This window comes from Kogia breviceps, chromosome 6, assembly GCF_026419965.1.
Source record: "Kogia breviceps isolate mKogBre1 chromosome 6, mKogBre1 haplotype 1, whole genome shotgun sequence".
Classification (NCBI taxonomy): domain Eukaryota; kingdom Metazoa; phylum Chordata; class Mammalia; order Artiodactyla; family Physeteridae; genus Kogia; species Kogia breviceps.
In genome coordinates, this window is record NC_081315.1 from 31944291 (window position 1) to 31969570 (window position 25280).

General features: G+C 33.6%; 1 protein-coding gene across 5 annotated transcripts in view; it reads right to left on the reverse strand.

Annotated features, from left to right (window-relative positions):
- The window catches only part of FBXW7 (F-box and WD repeat domain containing 7), a 208169-nt gene that overhangs the window by 144911 nt on the left and 37978 nt on the right, over window positions 1-25280 (reverse strand). For 3 of the 5 annotated variants that reach the window (XM_067035666.1, XM_067035665.1, XM_067035664.1), the window contains one exon: window positions 2613-2652. The exons of the other annotated variants lie outside the window; for them this stretch is intronic. The gene's annotated coding sequence lies outside the window, so the exon portion shown is untranslated. The remainder of the gene's footprint in view (window positions 1-2612; window positions 2653-25280) is intronic. 5 annotated transcript variants of the gene reach the window in all.

Sequence of the window (25280 nt, forward strand, 5' to 3'; positions counted from 1 at the left end):
ATATACATATTCCATATGTAGGTTTACAAAAACATCAAAATATCACTGCTACAAATAACCTGCACAAGACTAAAATCAATAAGATTCTCAAAATATATTTTTTCCTCACAGGAAAGATAAAAAGAACCCTGATAATACTCTTAGCCTTAAAAGCGATGGTTTATTAAGGTATGAAATCAAATATGCAATAAACACCACAATAAACTAAATATTAGTTCTTCTCCAATCTAAAAAACTAACTATGAATTCATGAGACCAATATCAATAAACATATCACACACAGCTAACGTTTTCATGGCAACACATGGGATCAAAACATAATGTTTTGCTTAAAACAATTAGCTGAGGAATTGAAGCACAAATACAAGGATAATTGCTTCCTTTGGGCTTTGGCTGTCAAACACAGGAAATGTCAATGCTTTACAGCCCTGTGATAATTAAAACCTTGTCACAGACCTAGACTATCAATGAATATTTATTTAAAGATAATTTTGCAATATGACACCAAAAGCATAAGCAACAAAAGAAAAAAGGAGATAAATTAGACTTCTTCAAAATTAAAAACTTTTGTGCTTCAAAGGACACCAGAAAGAAAGTGAAAAGACAATCCACAGAATGGGAGAAAGTATTTGCAAATCATATTATCTCATAAGGGGCTAGCTTCCAGAATATATAAAGAATGTGTATAGTTTAACAATAAAAAGACAACCTAATTAAAAAATGGGCAAAGGATGTGAACAGACATTTCTCCACAGTACATATGTAAATGGTCAATAAGCACATGAAATAATGCTCATCATTAGTCATTACGGAAACGAAAATCAAAACCACAATGAAATACCATTTCACATCTATATCAAAACCACAATGAAATACCATTTCACATCTATCTGGATGGCTAAAATACAAAAAAGATTGACAGCGTAACAATCAATGTCTGCAAGAGTGTGGAGAAATAGGAACCCTCATACACTGGGGTGAGATTGTAACACAGTGCATCCATTTTGACAGTTCCTCAGAGTTATACAGTTACTATACTAACCTGCAATTCTGCCCCTTATAAGTATACACTCAAAGGAAATGAAAGCATAAGTGCACACAAAAACTTAACGTAAGAATGTTCACTGCAGAAGCATTCCTAATAGCCTAAACGTAGATACAACCCACCAACTGATGAATGGATAAACAAAATGTGGTATACAATGGAATATTTTTTAGCCATAAAAATAAATGATACATTACCACATGGGTGAACCTTGAAAATATTATGCTAAATGAAAGATGCCAGACATAAAATGACAAATATTGTATGACTGCATTTATAAGAAATGTCCAGAATAGGCAATTCATAGAAAAAGTATATTACTGGTTGCCTAGGGTGCTGGGGGGGTGGGGTGGGGGTGGGGGTGATGTCTAAAACTAGATAGCAGTAATGATTACACAACTCTGAATATGGTTCGCTCAGACTAACTCAAATATTTGCATCAATGGGGGAAAAAATGGCAGTAAATTGCTTTTTCCACTTAATACATCACCAGAAATCAGTTACCACATTTTAAAGTAGTAAAATTTTGTTTAAGAGATTTTTGTAACATCATTTTGCTCCTAAAAATGTTACATGTATTATAAATATACAGTAAATAGTGGTATAATTTGTTGAATAATTACATCAACTATGATTATTATAGAATTTTAGAAATATCATTCAGTTGAATATTTATTGTTTCAAACACATAAAAAGTATAATAAAAGAAATTAATGCTTATTATTAAATATTTCTTCATGTATCTAGGAAATTTCCTTTAGCTAATCAAGTAAATGCATTCATCCTTAAAAAAATTTTATTGACTATATTAAAATAATCAAAATCTACATATGCCACTTGATACTTTCCCCTCATTGTTGAAGTATATCCAATAATTTTTAAATCTATCATGAGTAACCAACCAAAGCATTGTTACATCTATATAATCACCACAGCACAAATCTCTAAAATCCTATATAGTGAAGTAAAACACATTCTGAGATTAATTCTCCCACTTTCACTCAAAAATTTTAAAAAGTAAAAGCACTATCTAGTGAAATCAAAAGTTTATGAAATTCTCAATTGCAGGCACTTATCAAATTTTCATATTATAATGTTATTACAAAGAAACTGGAGTGGCCCAGATAAGAAACAGCATAAGGTCTGATCAGAGTCTTTACATTGGCTTATTGTGATGAACTGGACCTAATGTAAGGAGTGAAGTAAGGGATGGCTGAAGAATCTTGATATCTGTACTAGTATCAACAGCTAATTAAAAACTGTTACAAAAATCTCAAGTGAGGAAAATCCTGTCTCATTCTCAAAGTATTAGCATTTCTGCCCATGAAGGCTACCACTTTCTTTGAACTCTTTTAATACTTAGCCTGCACGCTAGAAGAATTTTCTTGATGCAATGTGTAGAAAGAATCAGAAGAGGACCAGAATATAAAGAGAACAAATTCCAATACTGGGTAAAAATTAAAAGAAATATAATTTACACAGGCTATTATTATAAATGCCATTAATGTAATATACAAGTAAACTTAAGTAACATGCAAAGTATTTAACATGGAGAATATGTACTTACCAAATATCTGATAGCCTTTAAAAAATCTCGTTGAGACTCCCTAAATAATAAAAAAATAAATATATCAGGAATAATTTTTCAAGTTCGGAGTTACCTCTAATCTGTAAAGTCTATGCAGGAATCCCATTTTCATGACAGCAATTTGTTTTTTCATACTACTTTAAAACCCAAAGCACGTGCTGAACTTTGGCAAATGATTAACAAAATTTTTCCTAATCTTATAAACTATTGAAAGTTTAAATGTAATATATGGAAAAGTTAATGAATTATCAGATATTGGCAGTTACTAGACTACAAAAAGAGTGAGCTCTATAACAAATCAGATAACAGCATGCTAACAATGTCTTAGAAAAGCATCCATATGTTAAATTATTCCTAACCATCAACATACAATGCCATGCTCTACATTCTAGTATCTAGTTACCACCTTTTAAGTAGCAGCTAGACAATGTAACTGTAGTATCTACAGAGTTAAAGTAGAGCCAATGAAATAGAAAGATATTTTATAATATTTATTAATATATATTTACTCTTTTATTAAAAAATTAACATAAGTATTTTAAAATCCACCTTATGTTGATACTAAAAAAAAATTAAGATTTTACCCACAATAAAAAGAAATGCATAAACTTACAAATTAATTTTACTACTTACAAAAGTTAGCTTTGAATAATTTTATAATAAACATAGTATATGTCCTTTCAGTCAAATCTCAGGTCAAAACAATATTCAAAACGAAGTTCAAAAATTCAAGAAAAAAGCACTAAATATTATAGTGCTCTTATTGTTTGTCAGGCACATTGCCAAAGATTTGAAAAAACTTACACACACTTTTTTTAATCACCTTATTTACTCTCAATTTTATAGATTACCAAACCAAACCTTATAGAGATTCATTCATCTGCTTAAATATACTAGCTGCCATTAACTGCACAACCCAATGTCTTTAAGGCATCACACTATGACTCCTCAAAAACAAAACAAATAAGACAGAACATGACATAATACATAGTAAAATTGATTGCCTCTTTTAGAGTCAGACAAGAAAAAAGTTTTTAAATTCCTTTTAAAGAATCACAAAATAAAAATCATCTATTTTAACTAGCAATAAGTTATCATACAGAAATTATAATGCCATATATAAAAATAAAAACATTTTCTTATGAGTAAGCCATACCAGTATATTTTCTATCACTACTACTATTAAAATCAAAATCAGTCAAATGAATCACATCCATCCACAGGCCATGGAACAGGAGGGAAGAAGAAAGTATGACCTAAACAATAAAGTTTAAAACAATAAAGCTGTGAGATGACAGGAGAATACTGTCATGACTTTGAGGTAGGCAAAGATTTCTTAAATAAGACACAAAGATAAACACAGCAAATTGGACTTCATTAAAAAGTTGTTTTCTTAAAATGAAAAAGCTACAGGGTAGGAGATCTTCTCAATGCACATGCCCAAAGGACTCATGTATGAAATATTTTTAAAAAAACAAAACTTTAAATCACCAGGAAAAAGACAACCCAATTTTTAAGATAAGCTAAAGACCAAAAAAAACTTCATAAAAGATAATTTCAAAAACCAATAAACATATTGAAAAGGTACTCAACATCACTAATCCTCAGGAAAACACAGATAAACAACACAATAAGATACTACTACACACCAAAATGACTAGTTTTTAATCGACAAATCCGAGAATACCAAATGTAAGTGAGCATGTGCAGCAAATGGCATTCTCATGCACTGCGGGTAGAAATGGAAATTGGTATAACCAATATGGAAAACTATTTGGAAATATCTACTGAAGGTGAAAATACACATACCCAATGACTAAGTAATACAACTCCTGTGTATACAATCAATAGAAATGTATATGTTTGTGCACAGAAAGATATGTACAAGACTTATCATAGTAACATTATTTAAGGAGCCCAAAACTCACGACCCAAATGTCTGTCAGCAGTAGGAGGGAGAAATAAACTGTAGTATATTCATACAATGGTATCCTACACCTCAGTGAAAATGAGAAAACTAATGCCATACACAAAATTAAGATACATCTCACAAACACAATGCTGTATGAGGCAGCTGTCGGGGAGGGGAGGAAAAGCCTATATAGTATTCTATTGAATTCAAGAACAAACCAAACTAATCTCTGATCACAAAGTCAAAACAGTAGTTAACTTTGGGTGAATGGGTTATTTGACTGGGACAGGACAGAGGGAGGCTTCAGAGGAGTGGATACCTTGATCTAGGTATGGTTACAAATGTGTGTTCACTTTGTAAAAGTCCATCAGTATAGAAAAGTTCACCTACACTTTTCTGTATATAAACTATACTTCAATTATTTTAAAAGTTTTTTTTTTTTTTACTTTTTGGCCACGCCTTGCAGCATGTGGGATCTTAGTTCCCCGACCAGGGATTGAACCCACACCCCCTGCATTGGAAGCACAGTCTTAACCACTGGACCGCCAGAGATGTCCCTAAAAGTTTATTTTAAAAAAAATAAATAAAATAGATGAAAAATCACTTCTCAGTTAAATAACTCCAGGTCATTGTACTAATGATCTGTAACTCACACATTTGAAAATCTGGATCTCCTAACAATGTATTTCAATTTATTTCTATAGACTGCATAAAGGTAAAGTAAATATGTCTGGTTATTTTGTATTAATAAGTTTTAAGAATAGTTTCAATGTAAATATAAATTTTACCAAGAAGGAATTCCTTATGATTTTCTATTAATAGCACAGAAAATTTTGCATGAAGTCTTGCCAATGCCTGTTCTACACAGGCTCAAGTTAGGTTCACAAATGTATAACTTCACACATATTAAAAGTATTAACAGCTAACTCAGAAGTTGATTTTAAAAGCAATCATATGGCCAAGACAGGCATTCATAAAGACCTTAAGGCACACTACTTGGCCCTGTTTCTCAAAAAAATTTAAGACTGTTAAAAACCAGTAACCGTTTAAAGAAAAGTCTTCCAAATAAATATTCTTACATATCTAAAAATTTTTACATTGGTACTTATAATGGTATACCTTCTTTATTAAAAATATAAACAGTTTCAATCTGTATATCCTTTTTTTTCCATTATATTTACCTAATAACTATTTTTTTAACCTAACTTCTCTCTAAATTAAATGATACCATTATTTGATCAGATTTGAAAACTTGTATCGTTGATGGAAATCTGTCTTATTTCCATAAGACAGATTTGTCTTGAGCTGGACGGGGGGTGGGGGGTGTCTGTCATATAAGTCTCTTAAGACAATCTTCAGAGGAACAGAATGGCATAGGCCCCAACAGGTTAGTTCCCTGAACAATTCCCAGAGGCTGAGTATCCTCTGGACAAACATTAGACGACTCATCAAAACCTTACAATAACTTTCCTCAGTCTTGGGTTGCCTTACCTACGAGTCTGGCCTGGTAGAGATCTCTCCAAACCTCGAACCAGCCAGGATTCACCAGGGTTCTACTTGAAAGTAGGCAACCATTCAGTTGTGGTTCTAAGACATAAGGTGCAAAAGCAACACTTGCACAAAACTGACTTTTTTCATCAGTCAACCCACCCCCAAGCCAGACACCTGCTTCTTCTAATTCAGGTACTAATGATAAGTTGTGGTTCATTCAGTTGTGGTTCTAAGACATAAGGTGCAAAAGCAACACTTGCACAAAACTGACTATTTTCATCAGTCAACCCACCCCCAAGCCAGACACCTGCTTCTTCTAATTCAGGTACTTATCTTTCTAAATTGTATATTTTCACTAAGAACAACTTAGGACTTACAGTTCCCACTTTGGGAAACTTTTGAAATGAACAACAGTGTTCATTTGAGAGGCACTTTAGAACATACAGGAGAAAAAACTCTCCCTCAAGAGAAATTTGGCTTATCTACCTAAAAGACAAAGATCAACTTACTACATATAAGGAGACCTCCCCAGAGGTCACACATCTCACTAAAATAAGACAGACAAACACGAAGAGAAGGACCAGGATCATCATTTAGGACCTATTTTGAAGCAGAGAGCCAACAGATCCATCCCAAATCTAAAGAACCTACAGGACTAGACAAAGGTTTGTTCGGAAAATTATCTAACTTCATGACTTCTAGTAATATACTAAAAATCCCAGAGAGGACAATAAGGATGTAAGCAGAGCAGTCTTCCCCTAAAACAAAAGATGCACAGTGAATTCAGTGACTACACACTGTTCAGTCAGCAATAAATCTAATACAGATTGCTCATGAATGATAACTATGTAAAAACAGGTATTTGAAAAACTAGCATCTTTGAATAATGCTAATGATATATTTTCTTAGGATTCTGTTATTTTTTGTTGCTGTTTTCTATTTTAATTTTAGATGTGGAAAAGTTAGAGCCAGACTGGTGAAAAATATCTAAAAAGCAAGGTCTCAGCTAGTCAAGAGTTTTAAGTTTTTACACAGATATCAGATCTTGAATTATAAATTAAATAATTGCCCCATGCTGCCCCATTTCAGCAGCATGCTGAAATCCTAGCATCTCTCACTCACCTATAAGGACAACATACAAGCCGAGAGAGAACAGAAGCCGGTGGAAGAGTCAGTGAGCTCAGTCCCCGTTCATCTGTTCTGCTGTTCTCCTTGCTCTATGAGTAGACAGAGTAATGTTTCCTTTTTCCTTTTCCCAAAGAAGGAAAGGTAAGGGGGAAAATTTAGACCAGTCATTAATTTTCTGTCATTAATTTAGCATAGATCCATTGTATATTAGAGCAACTGAGTATAATATGGAATAAGTTTGACTAGATCAAATTTTAGGATATACTTGAAGTTCTTAAATTTTTTTTCTATTTTATCTAAAATCTTTCTAATATATCGGAATCAGAATCTTGCTGCAGCAAATTCATATCACTGTTTACCAGCTAACTGACAGTATTTATCAGCATCACCATTTAGCATTTTATTTTATCATCTTTGAATTGATAGGCTTGATTTGGCTCATTCCAAAAACTATAGGTTAAAACCAGACTTATTTTTAGTTAAAATAAAGGCAAGTAAAATTTAAAAACGTAAATGCGATGTTTCACAAGAAATCAGTTGCATTTTATCAATTACATTTTTAGTTTTAAAGGACAGGAGAATTACTACTAAGTCACATGGTGTTTTGGGGCATTGAAGGAATTTTTCTTTCTCTGAAGAGCATTGTACAATTATATTTTTATGAAAAATAAAATATTTTCACCGGATTAAAAAAACAAAGCATTAGCAATCACTTCTCAAACTGCCCATCATCCATTCAATTTACCCTAATTACAATATTTCACAAATCACCACAATCCAAATCAACAGTTTATCCCTAACTTATAGAGAACTAAATCCTATTTTATCCTTCACATATCTTCAAAAAACTTCAGACTATCATAATTTTTTGTAAAAGATGTATAATTTTACTTTAAAAATCTCATGCTGCATTTCTATTTCTTGAACATAGAAGACACAGCACTCAACACTTATCCTCTCAAGCTTCTTGCCTGATTGCTACAAAACTGCAAAGGAATGCTTCCACAATGCCTCAAACAGTTTGAAAGGAATCCCTCAACGTTCTGATGACAGTCTCATAGAAACTACCAACAAATTTAAAAAGAAACTCATGATACTTTTAAAATATCTTATCTGCCCCAGTTATTAAAACATTACAAAACATAAGTTTCAGTACAACTTACCTGTATTTTTATAATCCTTTTCACTGCACAATTACACCCTTATAAAGTTATGCTCTCATCGCTTTCCTTCAACATTTCCACAAACCTTAAAAGTATTTCTAAATTCCTCACAGTTCTTGTCAATTGCCAATTTTTACAACATACTTCTCATTAAGCCTGGGTCTTATATCTTTCACTACCACCTTCATACTCCTTAAATCAATACAAGTCTCAACTGATCACTTTATTGCAGAGACATATAACCACTGTGAGAATGTCCCCCTTTTGCAGTTCAATTGCACAGTAGCAATTATAGAATAAATATGGCAAAAAACACCTTTTTTGGTAATTACTTAGCTATACATATGGGGGAGCAGGCAAACAAAAATACTATCAACACTGTAAAAGCGCCACAAAAAGGAAAAATCAACTGTAGTACAATTTAGTTGTGGCACACTATTCATATAAAATAAATCCACTCACAATGGTAATTTGTTTAATTATTAAATGCTCAGATGCAAATTTACCTCAGGACACAAGATTTTTGCAAAGAAAAGTGTAAAGCCCAACTAAATGGACAGAAAAAAAGAAAATGAAGATTCTAGTTAACAAAATTAAACACAGTAATGACAATAAAAATACCAAAAAAGACTGAAACCACTATCTAAGGGCTAAGATTAAAATTCTAAAGATATACAGAAAGGAAGACAAACTTCTGCTGATGATACAACTCAAGACAAGAAAGCCTTTAGGTATTATACTACCAACCCAGAAACAGGCCTTGTCCTGATAAGCAGATGCTGGCAAACTGATTTCCTAGGAAGGTATCCTAGGCACCAAGAAGGTATCCAGAGGCAGCTGAAGAGTTAGGGGTAAATACCTTAGGACAATACTACTCACATTTCAGTTTAGCAAAAAACCACCAAAGGTAAAAGTAAAAAAACATAACTGTCTTTATCCCCCCTACTCTTTAGCTCCATCTAACTTGTAACAATGAAAAGTACAGTCTGAAACAGCCTACATGAAAGCCAAATGGTTTGGAATGCTTGACTCACATTAAAAATTAACACACATTTTGCATTCAACTTTGTATTATTTGTGAATTCATTCTATTATATAAATAACCTTCTGATTACTTAACAGTTAAATTGTCTAATGTTCCCTTTTTCCAACTCTTCAAGTAAAATTGATGCTCTAACAAATAGTATTTATCCTATGGGTACATGACTCTCCCTTCACACAGGCTAGACCATACTAGACCACACCACCAAATGCTAGGGAATTATACATAAAAAGCAGACCTTAGAAAATTGAGAACAAGACAATATAAACAAAATACACATTAATATATTCCCTGATGGACAAATACTTTATGGTTAAACAGTCAAATATTTAAAGTTCCTATTTAAATCAGGTATAAAAGTAAGACCTCACAAATATCTTTAAAAACAAGAAACTAACAGGAAAGGTGAGAAGTAAAATCAAATGATACTAGTTCATAAGGTATATTTTTCCTTTAATGTTAAGTTCATAATGACAGAAAATATAAGTTCATAATAACTGAATAGAAACAAGCATATATAGAGGGTGTGTGTGTGTGTGTGTGTGTATTTCTAATACTTTTAACAAAATTTGTCAAAATAATAATTTTTAAATCAGGAACTAACTAAAAGTAGTGTTTGGTCTTCCTTTAAATATGACCACAGTGGACATTTATAATTACTAAACAATTATGTAGTTTTCATTCATAATTGAAAGAATTGTAACAATGATCTTTTTAACCTATCATTTAATTTGTCTTTAATGGTCATTTTACAAAAGGTTTGAATTGTCTTCTATTTTATCTTTAATAATAATCTTTACAAATGAGTAAAATCTGGAAACATACATTTTCTCAAGCACCAAAACCTGTTTTAACAAATTTTATCTAGCACTAAGAAAAGAAATAATATACACCAATGTACATAACCTTGGCATAATAATAAGCTTATGTATTTAAGAAAATATACAGCAGATTCCAAACTTTCCAATGGGATAACTAATAAGATGACTTGAAACTTTTCTAAGCATAAATATTTGGGAATAAGCCACGGAAAGTAAAACTTGGCTGCACAGCTCTGTACTCAAAAAGTTTTCAGTCTCTAGTCCCATGCGTCCTATCTCCAATTACTTCCATATGGAAAATATTCAGTTAACATTCAGGTCATGCATACCTCTTTTAAAAAGGCATTACAGTAAGCAAAATATCACAGCAAACAACCCAAATTACTTAATCAAGTTTCCAAGTGTAAATGAATTATTTTACAAAAGAGGAATTTGTATATGCACTCCAAGTTTATCATTTTCTGTTCCTTTTATTCTTTTCCTTAGAGTAGAATGGTATCTACTCATTACATTATCAACATATTAGGATATATTATATTATTGGTGGAAACTCCCCAGCCCCACCATAGTCCATCACATATGACTTCAGAGCAAAGTTAGAATTAATATCCTTTTTCTATAAACAAGGATACAGATATAAACATAATTTCAATATAGATACCTTCCATCATGCAATATCATTAAGACCCAACCAAAAAGGTTCACTTTTATTTAATCTATTTACTAAAACACAGCCATGTGGTATCTAAGAAAGATCTGCTTTACAATATGCAATACAACTACATTTTGTTTTGTACATGAAAAAGAAACTGTCGGGGCTTCCCTGGTGGCACAGTGGTTGAGAATCTGCCTGCTAATGCAGGGGACACGGGTTCGAACCCTGGTCTGGGAGGATCCTACATGCCGCGGAGCAACTAGGCCCGTGAGCCACAAGTACTGAGCCTGTGCATCTGGAGCCTGTGCTCTGCAATAAGAGAGGCCGTGACAGTGAGAGGCCCCACACATTGCGATGAAGAGTGGCCCCCGCTTGCCACAATTAGAGAAAGCCCTCGCACAGAAACAAAGACCCAACACAGCAAAAATAAATTAATTAATTAATAAACTCCTACCCCCAACATCTTCTAAAAAAAAAAAAAAAAAGAAACTGTCATATGTCACTTAGACATATGATTGAAATATTAAACTTGTGGCAATAAATATTAGATGCTAAGTAATTATCACAGTAGTAGATATGAATTACAATATTTTTCAGGAAAGGACAGCAGATTATGCAGGTGATTTCTATTTTTTTGTCTATTTTGCAAATTCTGGTTAATGTGTTTCTTTACCTATTTAAAATATATGTAACAAACAATATAACCAAGCAATTCTACATTTTATAATTATCAAGGATCATTATGTCTTTTTAAAAATCTTTGTATTGGTATCAGTTTTATTTATGACTCCACATTAGCATATAGGAAACAACCTTAGATATAGTAGGCACTCAATATTTATTGAATACAATTATTTAACTTTTCTAAGCTTCAGTTTCATCAAAGTAAAACAGGCATAGTAATACCTACATGTTACAACGGCTTAAAACAAATCAGATAATAAGTACACACAATAGGTGCTAAAATGTTAGCCTGAACCCTTGTTTCAGTAAATACAAATAATTATTGCTATCAGTGAATAGAAAATATTGAGAAAAGGCATCTGAGACAAGAATAGATCAGATCACTGGCTACTAAAGAATAGAAAAGGAGGACTTAAAGTACGCAGGATCAAAGACAGCAGTCTCAGGAAGGCAACAGTTCTGGGAGACAGTAAAATAATTTGGATTGGGTATCCCTTAGAGGCTTTGTGGTGAAGGGAAAAGAAGGAAGGTAGAAATTAAGTATTCTGCAAGAACAAAAAAGAATTTCAAGAACGGTACAATATACCTACCCCTTCCCCCTCACAGACCAAAAAAACAAAACAAAAAACTTGTAAAGAAATTACACTGCACCATACCAACAAAAATGTGATTTTGTGAACTGAAAACCTTATAAACTAAGCAAATCCCTCACCCCATCTACATACAACTTGTAATGCTGAGCCATGAAATGAACAGAAATAGCAGACAACACTAATTTTAAAAGCTACTGTAACAACACAGACATTCCAAGTCCAAACACTCCAGCTAACAAAAATTCTTACCAAAGGAAAAAAAAATCCACAAACAGAAAACTGTAAAATAATATTCCAAAATGAGTCTGTAACAGACTTTTACATATTTTTTTAAAATCTTGAACCAAAAATCAAAACCAGAAATGGTCAAAACACAAGATATGAAACAAGAACTGAGCATGCTCAGGCAGGCGGGGAAAATGGAGAGAAAGACAAATCACTTTTAAAATATGTAATAAAGGGACTTCCCTGGTGGTCCAGTGGTTAAGACTCCATGCTTTCAATGCAGGGGGCATGGGTTTGATCCCTGGTCGGGGAACTAAGATCTCACCCACATGCTGCACTAAGATCCCACACGCTGGCAGGGCCAAACAAAAAGTAATAAAAAGGAAGGTTGGATTCAAGTAAAAATATAAAGGAAAATAAGGAACAAAGAGAAGGTCAGCCAAGAGAATAAAACTATAGAAGAAAAAAATTATTGGAGAAAAACATTATTAACATATACCTTTAAAGAAGCTATAACATATGTATAACTGAAAACTCTGAAGAATAAAAGCAAAATAAAGGAACAAATATTTAAAACTATAATTTATAGAGTATTTCCAAAATAAAAACAAATATGTATTTGTATGTTGTGGTGGGCAGAAGGAGGTACCAAATACATTAATTCTGGCAACAACCTACTATATACTTGGAAAAACCCAGAATAATAAACTCCAAAATATAGCCTAGTAAAACTTCAAAAGAAAGTAAGGAAAAAAATCTTTGGGTCCTCCAGACAAAAACCACTAAGCCTCTTACACAGGACAGAAGGTAAGGTTGGCATCAGATTTCCAAAGAGCAACAGTCAAAGTGAGGTAACAGTGTAGCATCTTTTTCGAGAAACCCAAGGAATGAAAGTGTAAACTAAGGATTTTATATCCAGTCAAGTATCCTTATTACTACAAAGTCTATTACAGAAATAAACATGCAAGAACTCTGGGTCTATACTATTCATAGCCCATTCTGAGCAATCTACAAAAGAATGAGATTCATCCCATTAATAAAAGACAGCGAAAACTTTGGCAAAAACTTTACTAAACAGTGGGATAAACATCGACTATATTTAATTTTAGATATATTACTAAAACAAAGATATGGACAAAGACAGAAGAATAGTACTTAAGTATTATATTCTCTGACAAATTATCATGCAATTTTTTTAATGTGAAGAAAACAAGTAAACAACAGAAGAATCGGCTCATTGGAGTTGAATAGGTAATAAGTGAATGTCAAAGGACATTCATTTAATGCAAACAAAGCAATTATCAGCAGTCTAAGCCTTTGCCTAAAGGGACCCTAATGATACTATAAAAAGTATTACTATAAAGTTAGCCATTAAAACAAAAACATCAACCTTCCTAAATAAGAAAATAATCTTCAAAAAAGAGTAAAGAAACAGCCCATAGAGAGAGAAGAAAAAAAGTAAGTACAGCATAAAACAGCAGTAAATGCAATGTATCAATTAGAAGAAACACTGTCATAATCAAGATATATAAATAGGCTTAACTCTCCTATTTAAAGGAAAAAGTTTCAAATTGCTTATTTGAAGAGAAAACAGTATTTACAAAAACAACAAAAAAGATTAAAAAATATTTAGGATTAAATGTAAATGTGTAAAACCTCTATAAGGAAAACTTTAAAACACTTCTGAAAGATACAAACCAAAGTAAATAAATGAAAAAACATCCCCTATTCTTTTGGAAAGGATGACTTAGCCTCATAAGGATACTGATTTCCCCAAGTTAATGAATAACAACATTATTCAAATAAAAATACCAACAACTGTTTTCCTAGAGCTCAATAAGCTGATGTTCAACTTCACTCATAGAGAATATGTATATATAGTATATTCTTGTTTGTATAAAATAAGAGTATGAATAAAGACACAACCAGAAATGCATGAACACATAATATGCTTATTTTTATAAAAGGACACATAAGGATAAACAAGAAACTAATGAAATTGGTAACCTACAGAGAGTGAAAATAGAAAACAGGGAAGGAGAAGGGAGTAAGACTTTTGAGAATGCCTTTTTACATAGTTTTGACTTTAAGCCATTTTACTGTTTTACTAGTCTCAAAATTTTTTTTAAATTAAATCAATAATGGGAGCGCTAAAACTGAATAGAAGCAAAAACAAATGAACCTAGTGTTTATCAAACTGGTGGCATAAAAATATATCACTAATTAAAATAATTTATGAGCATAGTACTCTGATGCATACCTTCATTGGGATATATTACCTGAACAAAACGCATAGAAATCTTCAACTTTCTTTACTTACTGGGTTTATTGTTGGCAGTAGTATTGGTGTGGCAATTCCAATATTATATCATGTATATTATAGGTCAGAGAAAATTAATATATGTATATTGATGCTACTGTTAACCAAGATCCTCACTGTGGGAGAGGAGAGATCCAAATATGAAACAGGAGAAGAGAAGGACCCTGGGGTACTGGACTGGTATCACAAATATTAGTCGTTTTTTAAAGTATAACTCCTTGCTCCCTGTCCAATGAAAAGAACCCCTAGAAGCAATGACGACCAGTAATACAGAACACATTCAGAGCTCATGAGGTAGCTTGTAAGTACCCAACAAAAGGAACAGGGATTCCTGGAGAAATAGCTGTTTCCAGGTCTATAGGGACAGTGAAAGCATAAGGTAATAAGAATGGAACATTTTGTTGTGCCAGAAAGTAAATAAGTGATCTAAAATGATGGTACATATCAAAGAGACATAAAAACCAGACTGAATGAGTTCCTACTGCTGAATTTTAACATTTTGAGCTTTCAAAAGACATGTAACAATAATGGATCTTAGCCCACTGAATAAAAAAAGAATCCATGAGCCCACAAGTGATAGTGGAAAAAGGAGGGCAGAAACTCTGCCAGCTAATAAATGTGGGAATAATAAACTAGAAAATCATCATTTCTCAAGCAACAATATAATCAATGGTTCAGGCAAAAATTAACAAAGGATACTAAAATCATTAGGTCAAAGGTTACTGAGAAACAATATTAATTCAGCCTGAAGGCATGGATTAACTACCAAAGGGAAAAATACCTTTGTAATACCTTTACAACAGAGACATTTGGCAGCACCAGCTAAACCAAATAATCTAGTTTAACATCACAAATAATGGAACTAATAATATTACAAAGGGTAAAATAAGCAAACTTTAAGTACATACATATATCAACATGGATAAATCTTGAACACTGAGTGAAAAAAAGCATGTTACAAATGTATGTAAACAATATGATACTACTTAATTTACATTTTAAAACTAAATCAATACTACTTATCTTTTTATATAAATGTGTGCATAAAAGTATAAAAAACTTAAAAGATACCTTGAGATTAGTGATTACCTCTTGGAAGCAAAAGAATGAGATTAGAAATCTTCAGCCATATTTTTAATTTATTTTAAGTTCTGAAACAATTATAGCAAAATATTAATATCTGTTAATTTGGTCAGTATGGATACATGAGCACTTTATATTCGTTCCTGTAATTTTTATACTTTTAAATATTCCATCATTTAGAAATTTACAATTTTAAATGAACTGCTGCTATACAAAAACCTTAATTCTGTTATACACCTATATAATACTTAGTTCTGTAATTCCTGGTATTTAAAACTACTGATTTGAAGAACTTTAATTTAGAAGCAGGCCCCCAGTGTCTCCTTCTGCTTTAATCTCTGATGTAAATTAACAGAAGCAAATCAGCCCTTTCAAAATGATTCTAAAAAGCAAAATGCATTTCATTTACCTAAATAAAAAACAATTTGGAAGGTACACCATCTGAGTGGCATTACACCATCTCTAAAGTTTAATACTTCCTGTATCTCATATTGCTCTTAATATGTATCACCATTTGGAGAACTGAAAGTTTATCCATTCTAATAATTCAGGTTTTTTTCAATCATTTTGACCTAATTTTACATAACCATCCTATTAAAGTTATAAATACCAATTAGTAAGTTTATAAAAAATCTACTACTGTTGTAAAAATGGTGCACAAAAAGATTTTGAAAACTCAAATTTTAAGTGATTTGATCATAAGTTAGTTCTTCATCACATTCCTTATAATGCTTTAATCTATTTGTAAAAACTTTCTATTTTCTGCTTAAGAGAAGGTCAACGGCTTTCACTTCACTACTCCAACATAATCATGAATTGAAATAAGAACTCTTAGCTCTTTGGACCGACAAAGCTACCAGTATGCCTAAGCCAATAAAGCGATTCCTTCATTAATGCTGCTAATAAAGCAACCTTTTGTTAGTCTATGAAACATCAGAAACCTCAGAGACTCTAACTTTGCAATTTTTCCCTGTTTTTGCCATACGAACTTGAAAGTTCTCTTACATGCCATTTGCTTTAACAACTAAAACATGATCATTCTAGAAATCTGACCTTCCACTCCAGGTAATTTAATAACATATTAGTTCCAACTTCAGAAAGCTGTTCCTAGATGAAACTACTTATATTTTATTTAATTACTCTCTTCTGTTTTCCCATGGAGCCAAGTTGTGTAGAAATCTGTGCCACCTTCTCATAAACTAAAGGAACAACACCTATAATAGTCTCAAAATGAAGAACAAAAATGTTCATTTACCCAATCAGCATTAATCAATCAACTACAGTAAGCAAGGCATGGAAGATACTGCAAAGATTAATACACAATCCTTGCCCTCGAGCAATTCACTTTAAGGAGTAAGACAGGCATCTAAAAAAATTACTATAAGGTAGCTTATAATAGTATTAACTACTAAATATAATAGCATGAAGGACATCATTAATTGAGCTTAATTTAAACAAGGTAAGTCTTTAATGAGGAGATTCTTGAGGCTAAATAAAGGAAAGTATACCTTAGGCTTAGTGAATAACATATATAAAAACAGATACATGAAACACCACAATAAATTCATACATTTTAAATTAATTTAGCAAGGCTAGAATGTATCATATGTGTAGGGAGTTAGTAGGAAATGTCTGTCAGTCCTTGAAAGGCCATGTTTTTATTGCTCTAGAATTTGGACTTTATTCTACGCAATGGGTAGTCATTAAAAGATTATAAGATATATAAGATTATAAGATATATGGTGTTAAGGTTTGTTTTTTTAGAAAGTTTATTCCTGAGATATGTGAACCCCCAAAAGCTTCTATTTTCAGTAACTTCAGAATACATAATGCTTTGGGGCATGCAGGGTACCCCAGGAATACATGAATGCTAGATGATTCATGCTCAGTATAATTATATATCTATTATATAGCAGTATTATATACTGCTAATTTAACGTTAGCATTTTCTAAACTAATTGTTAATCAAAGAGAACTATCAATGAATAAATAAGATACTGGTTCTAATAATAATCAGGCATTTTAATTTTAAAACCCTTCAAAGTATTAGAAAAACATAGTTTTCATATATTGTAAAGTAATATTATTGGTCAATTTTATGAGTTTCAGTTAAAGTCAACAGATTGCATTTAGAATCTATAAATTAAGTCATAAAATTCAGCTCATTGTAATCCTTAGTGCAAACATCCAAGGTACTGTCTGCTTAGCACCCTTGCCTTCTTCCAAGCACCATCTCTTTTCCCTAACTCCCCACCTTTCACACACATCCCAACAGCTACCTTGGGAACTCGGTGTTCTTACATGACCCTGGACTACAATGAATTAGTCCAACTTGACCAAGCCAAACCAGTGAGTCTATTAATGCTTGGGGCTCAAAAATTAATCACAACCTCTCTAGAGGCTGATGTGCTAAGATAAAAAATTCAGACTGGCTCTTTCTGCAGGTTTCCCACAATGTGGAAAAGCCAGTCTACACTGAAAAACATGAAGGAAAAAAGTTTATTTAATACACGATTCTGTTTATATTGTGTATGTTTGAAATTCTCCACATAAAAAGGTTTTTTTACCTGAAAGTTCTGAAGACACATAAACAGTATCTATGTTCTCACCACTAGCTTAATAAATAAAACCTTACCAATATAATTCTCTTCCCTGTGAACCACACCCTGATTCCATGTCCTATCCCCCACCAACCACTATCCTGAATCCCTCTTCACTTTTAAACATTCTCCAAATATCAGTCTAAATGTCACTTCCTTAGGGGAAGGTCTTTCCTGACTCAAAACGCTCACTAAGTTAAGTGTCCCTGTTATGTGCTTTCATGGCTTTTATCACAGTTGTGATTAATTTGTTTCAGTACTTCTTAAGAATCTCTCCAGTAGACTTACTGCTTCCATGAATTCAAGGAAGTCTCTGTTCAATTCTTAGCTGACTACTAAACTAACTGAGCAAAGACTTCAGTGGCTTCACAACAAAGAACTCAGACTTTACAAAACTAGTTGAGAAAGATCACTTAAAAAAAAAAAAAAAGTAACAACAAAAGCAAGTCTTGAGAGGGAGAAGAAACTGATCTCCAGAGTTGCCACACTATCTAATTTAAAGTGTCCAGTTTCCAACAAAAAATTACAAGACATGCAAAGAAACTTCAAAGTATGGCTCATGCACAGAGGAAAAAAAGCAGTCAAAAGAAACTATCCCTGTCGAAGCCCTGACACTGGACTTACTAGACAAAGACTTTCAATCTGCTATTTTCAACATGTTCAAAGAACTAAAGGAAAGCATGCCAAAAGAACTAAAGGTCAGATAACAGTATCTCAACAAATAAAGAATATCGATAAGGAGAAAGACATTTTTAAAAGAACCAAATAAAACTTCTGGAATTAAAAAGTACAACAGCTAAAATGAAAAACTTACTGGAGGGGTTCAACAGCAGAATTCAGCAGGTAGAATAAATAATCAGCAAATCTGAGGACAAGTCAATTGAAATTAACCTGTCTGAGGAACAGAAAGAAAAAACAATGAAGAAACACGAATTGATTCTCAGAGAACCTCTGGGACACTATCAAGCTTACCAACATATACAAAATGGAAATTCCAGAAGGAGAAAAGGAGGCAAAGAGAATATTATAAGAAATAGTAGCCAAAAACTTCCAAATTTGATTTAAAAAGCTAATCTAAATGTATAAGATATCCTGAATAAGATCAACAACAAAATTATCATCAGAAACCAAGGAGGGGCTTCCCTGGTGGCGCAGTGGTTGAGAATCCGCCTGCCGATGCATGGGACACGGGTTCATGACCTGGTCCGGGAAGATCCCATGTGCCGCGGAGCGCCTGGGCCCGTGAGCCATGGCCGCTGAGCCTGCGCGTCCGGAGCCTATGCTCCACAAAGGGAGAGGCCACAACAGTGAGAGGCCCGCGTACCACCAAAAAACAAAAAACAAAAAAACAAAACAAAAAAAGAAACCAAGAAGGTTAGATGCCAAAAGAAAGACTGTCAACCAAGAATATCCAGCAAAATTATCTTTCAAAAATGAAAGAGAGATTAAGAAATTCCTAGATAAACAAAAACAGTGAATTCATCACTAGCAGACCTGCCTTACAAGAAGTACTAAAAGAAATCATTCAGGTTGACATGAAAAGTAATGGTTCTCTTCATTTCTTCATGTGAATGAAAGTTGTGTCTTTTCATGTCAACCTGAAGTGACAGAACAGATATCTACAGAACATGTCACCCAAAAGCAGCAGAATATACATTCTTCCAAGAATTCTACGTATGTTAGGCCAAAAAACAGGTCTCAAAAATTTCAAAGAGAATGAACTCATATAAAGTATCTTCTCCAATCACAAGAGAATGAAAAGAAAAATCAATGGCTACAATAACATGCTACAATATGGATGAACCTTGAAACCATGATGCCAAATGAAATAAGCCAGTCACAAAAGGACAAATATATGGTTCCACTTATATGTGGTACCTTGAATAGTCAAATTCACAGAGACAAAGTAGAATAGAGGGTATCAGGGACTATGGGGAGGGGAAGATGGAGAACTTTATTTAATGGGTAGAGAGCTTTTTTAGTGAGTTTCTGTTTGGGACAATGAAAAAGTTCTAGAAATGGATAGTGGTAACAGCTGCACAACATTGTGAATTTACTTAATGCCACTGAATTGTATACTTAAAGATGGTAGAAATGGTTTCTATTTTATGCATATTTTACCACAGAAAAAAAAAGAAAAGAAAAGAAAAAAAGAAAATGAAAAGGTTTTTTTAGGTTCCCTAGAACCCAAGAAGTAGTAAGTATCTAACATTTCCTAAGTATCAGTCACTATACATACCACCTCATATGATCTCCACAACAATGCCGCCAGGTACTATTAATATCTGTTTTAATGATACAGAAACTGAAGCACAAAGCAGTTAAGTCATTTAGTCAATGTCACACAGTTAGGAAATAATGGAACCGGGACTCAAACCCTGGCAGTCTGAGTCTTCCAGAGACAGCAAAAGTTTAAAAAACAGAAAACAATCATAGCAGAAATTTAACTACTGTGTTAAACTAGCTAAGTATTCCTTGTAAATATAAAATGGCAAAAATCAAAATACAATCCTTCCCCTTCAAAACTTTTAATGTCTATTTGCATTAATGATAATGTTTAATGGTACAATTACAAGCAAAGCATTTTTATTAATCTCTATTATTTATTAGTTCATACTGTCATTTGGCAGTAAGGCATATCAAAGTTCAAAATATATAGTATCAGGGCTTCCCTGGTGGCACAGTGGTTGAGAGTCCTCCTGCCGATGCAGGGGACATGGCTTCGTGCCCCGGTCCGGGAAGATCCCAAATGCCGCAGAGCGGCTGTGCCCGTGAGCCATGGCCGCTGAGCCTGCGAGTCCGGAGCCTGTGCTCCGCAAAGGGAGAGGCCACAACAGTGAAGAGGCCCGCATACCGCAAAAAAAAAAAAAAAAAAAAAAAAAAAAAAAAAAAATATATATATATATATATATATACATATATATATAGTATCAGTATAAAAAATAAGAAAACAAGCCCTTAAAGATCATTATCCCTGATAAACACCAAAACTAATAAGCAAAGGAGGAAACACGTTAGAGAAGAGAAAAAGAAAAGGTATTTAGAAATAATCTTTGTAAAGAGGAAAGGGGTCTTTCACTCACATGGCTTCCAAGTAAGAAAAAAGACAACATAATAAAGCTCAAGAGCATTTGGGAACCAAGTGGCACGCCTTTTGGACATGGTTTCGATCTAAGGACACAGTATTATTGCTCCTTTTTTATCTGATGCCAGTAAAATCAGAAAGAATTATTACCTATCAATCATTCTTTCACATTCATAACTTTTTATAACATACTGACCCATCAATCTAAGTATGCAATAATAGAACAGCTCTCCAATTTTTAAGATATCTTCATTAAAATAAAGAAAAAAACTACACCAACACAGTCATTTAATAAATTTATTATGCTACGCACTAAGACAGCAAAACTAAATATACCCTGCCCTCTGAAAACTTAAGTCTATTGGAGAGATTAATATGGAGTACTCAAAGAAATCACAACTGTGATAAAAGCCATGAAAGCACATAACAGGGGCACTTAACCTAGTGAGTGTTTTGAATCAGGAAAGACCTTCTCCCAAGGAAGTGACATTTAGAGTGATATTTGGAGAATGTTTAAAAGTGAAGAGGGATTCAGGATAGTGGTTGGCGGGGGATAGGACATGGAATCGGGGTGTGGTTCACAGGGAATTATACTGGTCAGGTTTTATTTATTAAGATGGCGGTGAGAACATGGGTGCTATTTGCGTCTCTGTAACTTTCAGATTAAAAGAAACTTTTTGTGTGGAAAATTTCAAACATACACAAAATAAACAGAATCGCATAATAAATTCCTATATACTCATTACCCAACTTCAGCAACCATCAACATCCTGCCATTCTTGTTTCATCTATACCTTCCACACCCTGCCACCAACTTGATTGCTGTTTTTATATTTTTAGGTAAAATTTACATATACTGAAATACATACTCCTTAACTATACAACTTAACTATACAACTCTTGACAAGCAGATAAACTCGGGTAACCCACATCTCTATTAGATACTGAACGTGTTCATCACTTCAGGAACCTCCTGTCTGCCTCTTTCCAATGGAGCGCCAGCACTCCCCACAACCAAAAAGAAGTGAACCATGTTCAATTCTTTTGAACAAGTTTGAGTTCAATTTTTTTTTAACCACAGATTAGCTTTGCCTGTTCTTGATTCTAATATAAATAGAATCATAACATATCGTGCCCAGCATCTTCCACTGTTTGTGAGATTCATCCACCTTATTTGCATGCATGTTCCTTTCTATTACTGACTAGCAATCCAAGGTATGAATATACCAAAACCTTTTTTGTCTTTTTTTGCGGTACGCGGGCTTCTCACTGTTGTGGCCTCTCCCACTGCGGAGAACAGGCTCCGGACGCGCAGGCTCAGCGGCCATGGCTCACGGGCCCAGCCGCTTCGTGGCATGTGGGATCTTCCCGGACCGGGGCACGAACCCGTGTCCCCTGCATAGGCAGGCGAACTCTCCACCACTGCGCCACCAGGGAAGCCCTATACCAAAACCTTTTAATCCATTATCCTATTGACTGATATTTGGGTTTTTCCAGATATTAGCTATAATGAATAAATCTACTACAAAAATTCTTGAAAAAGGCTTTTTGTGGACATATGTTTTCATTTCTCTTGGGAAAAAGCACCCAGAAGCAGAACTGCTGGATTCAAAAGTAGATGTATGCTTAAACTGATAAATGGCAAATGGTTTTCCAAAGTGGCTCTCCCATTTTATACTCATGCCAGCAATTTATGAGAGTTCTGGGTATCTAACTGAAAAATTTGTTGTTACAGTCTTTTTTAATTTAGCCCTTCTAGTTGGTTTTAAGTGGCCACCTCATGGTTTCAACTTGCATTTCCTTAAAGACTAATGTTTATAACTTTGATATATTTTAAAAATTGGGAATTTTTTAAATGAAGGTGAGGAGTGTACTGACATAGAAAATAACAAGAGCAAATGCTCTGGAGTAAAAGATATATCACATTTGGATAAAGAGGCCAGCAATGGCTACAGCAAGGAACAGACTAGTTAAATCACATGGAAATTATCATGAGTTCAGATTCAGACTTTTTGTTTGAGGTGCCTCTGGGATAGCTAAGTAGAGTTATAAAATAGGTCTGGAACTTAGATAACGAAGGGCCAGAGCAACAGACACGTAAATCACTTCATTACTGAAAATCGAAATGGTAAGACTGCCTGGGGAGAAAGAACAAAAAAGCAGGAGAAACCAGCCAGGACCAAACCTCATGAAATTACAATTTTTAATAACCAAGCAGAAGAGAAGCTTATTAAAAAAAGGCAGACAAGTAATAGACCCAAAAGGTTTGAAGGAGTTGTCAACAATGCCAAAAGCTGACAGGTTGTTCTAAGCTGAATTGTGTTCCTTAAAATCCATATATTGAAGCTCTAACTTCCAGTAACTCAGAACATAACTGCATTTGGGAATAGGCCTTTAAAGAGGTGATTCTGTCATCACCTAGGTCTTAATCCAATCTGACTTGTGTCCTTATAATAGGAAATGCAGAGACACCAAGGATGTGCATCCACAGAGGAAAAACCATGTGAGAAAGACACAGCAAGAAGGTGGCCATTTGCAAGCCAAGGAGAGATGTCTTAGAGGAAGCCAAACTTGTAGACACCTTGACTTTGGACTTCCAGCCTCCAGAATTGGGAGAAAATAAATTTTTGTTGCTTAAGCCACCCAGTCTGTGCTATTTCATTATGGCAACCCTAGCAAACTAACACAAAGGTCAAGTACGAGCCAGACTAAAAATATCCACTTAATTTATTAACACAGAGGTCACTGGTATCATTAGCAAATACTATTTGGTGGAGTGAATAAATTGAAGAGGTGAGTCAAAGGTGAGAAACGGAAAGAAACTTAAGTAATGATTTCAAGCATCTGGCTAAGAAAGAACAAAAAGATCAGTAATGTAGTACCTATGAATACATATAGTTTTGGTTATTTAAAACTGAGTATCCTTAAACACTGATGAGAAGAATCGAAACTGAATATACAAAAAAAGGAGGAGATAATAAACAGTGTAAGGTACCCCAGAGGGAGGGAAGGAAACAGAGAGAGCCTTAGACAAAAAACAGTTGCCTGTATTTTAACATAAAACAAGAAGAAAAAATAGTAAAGATAGTGGGCAACTACGGGTACTCCTATTTCACTGTAAAGTAATAGGAAAAGCATTCTGGAGGACGAGAAGGGCCATGGTGGATGAAGTGTGAGGAGTGGAAGACTGAAACAGTTACAGTGACGATGAGACCAGCTGACAAGAGCAATGCAACAGATTTCCAAGCAGTAGTACAGTCTACTTATGGTTGAAGATCACAAATTTTTTTTATTAATTTTTATTGACGCATAGTTGAAAACAGAATATTATATAACAGGTATACAACAGTGATTCACAATTTTTTAAGGTTATACACCATTTATAGTTATTATAAAATACTGAATATATTCCCTGTGTAGCTTATTTTACACATAATAAAACACATCCTTGTAGCTTATTTATTTTATACATAATAGCTTGTACCTCCTAATCCTCTACCCCATCTTGCCCCTCCCTGCTTTTCTCTCCCCACTGGGAACCACTAGTTTATCCTTCATATCTGTGAATGCGCTTTTTTGTTATATTTAGTTTTTTTTTAGATTCCACATATAAGTGATATCATACAGTATTTGTCTTTCTCTGTCTGACCTAGCATAATACCCGCCCCAAGTCCATCCATGTTGCAAATGGCAAAATTTTCATTCTTTTCTATGGGTAATATTCCATTGTGTGTGTGTGTGTGTGTGTACACACACATACACCACATCTTCTTTATCCATTCATCTGTTGATGGACACTTAGGTTGCTTCCATATCTTGGCAACTGTAAATAATGCTGTGATGAA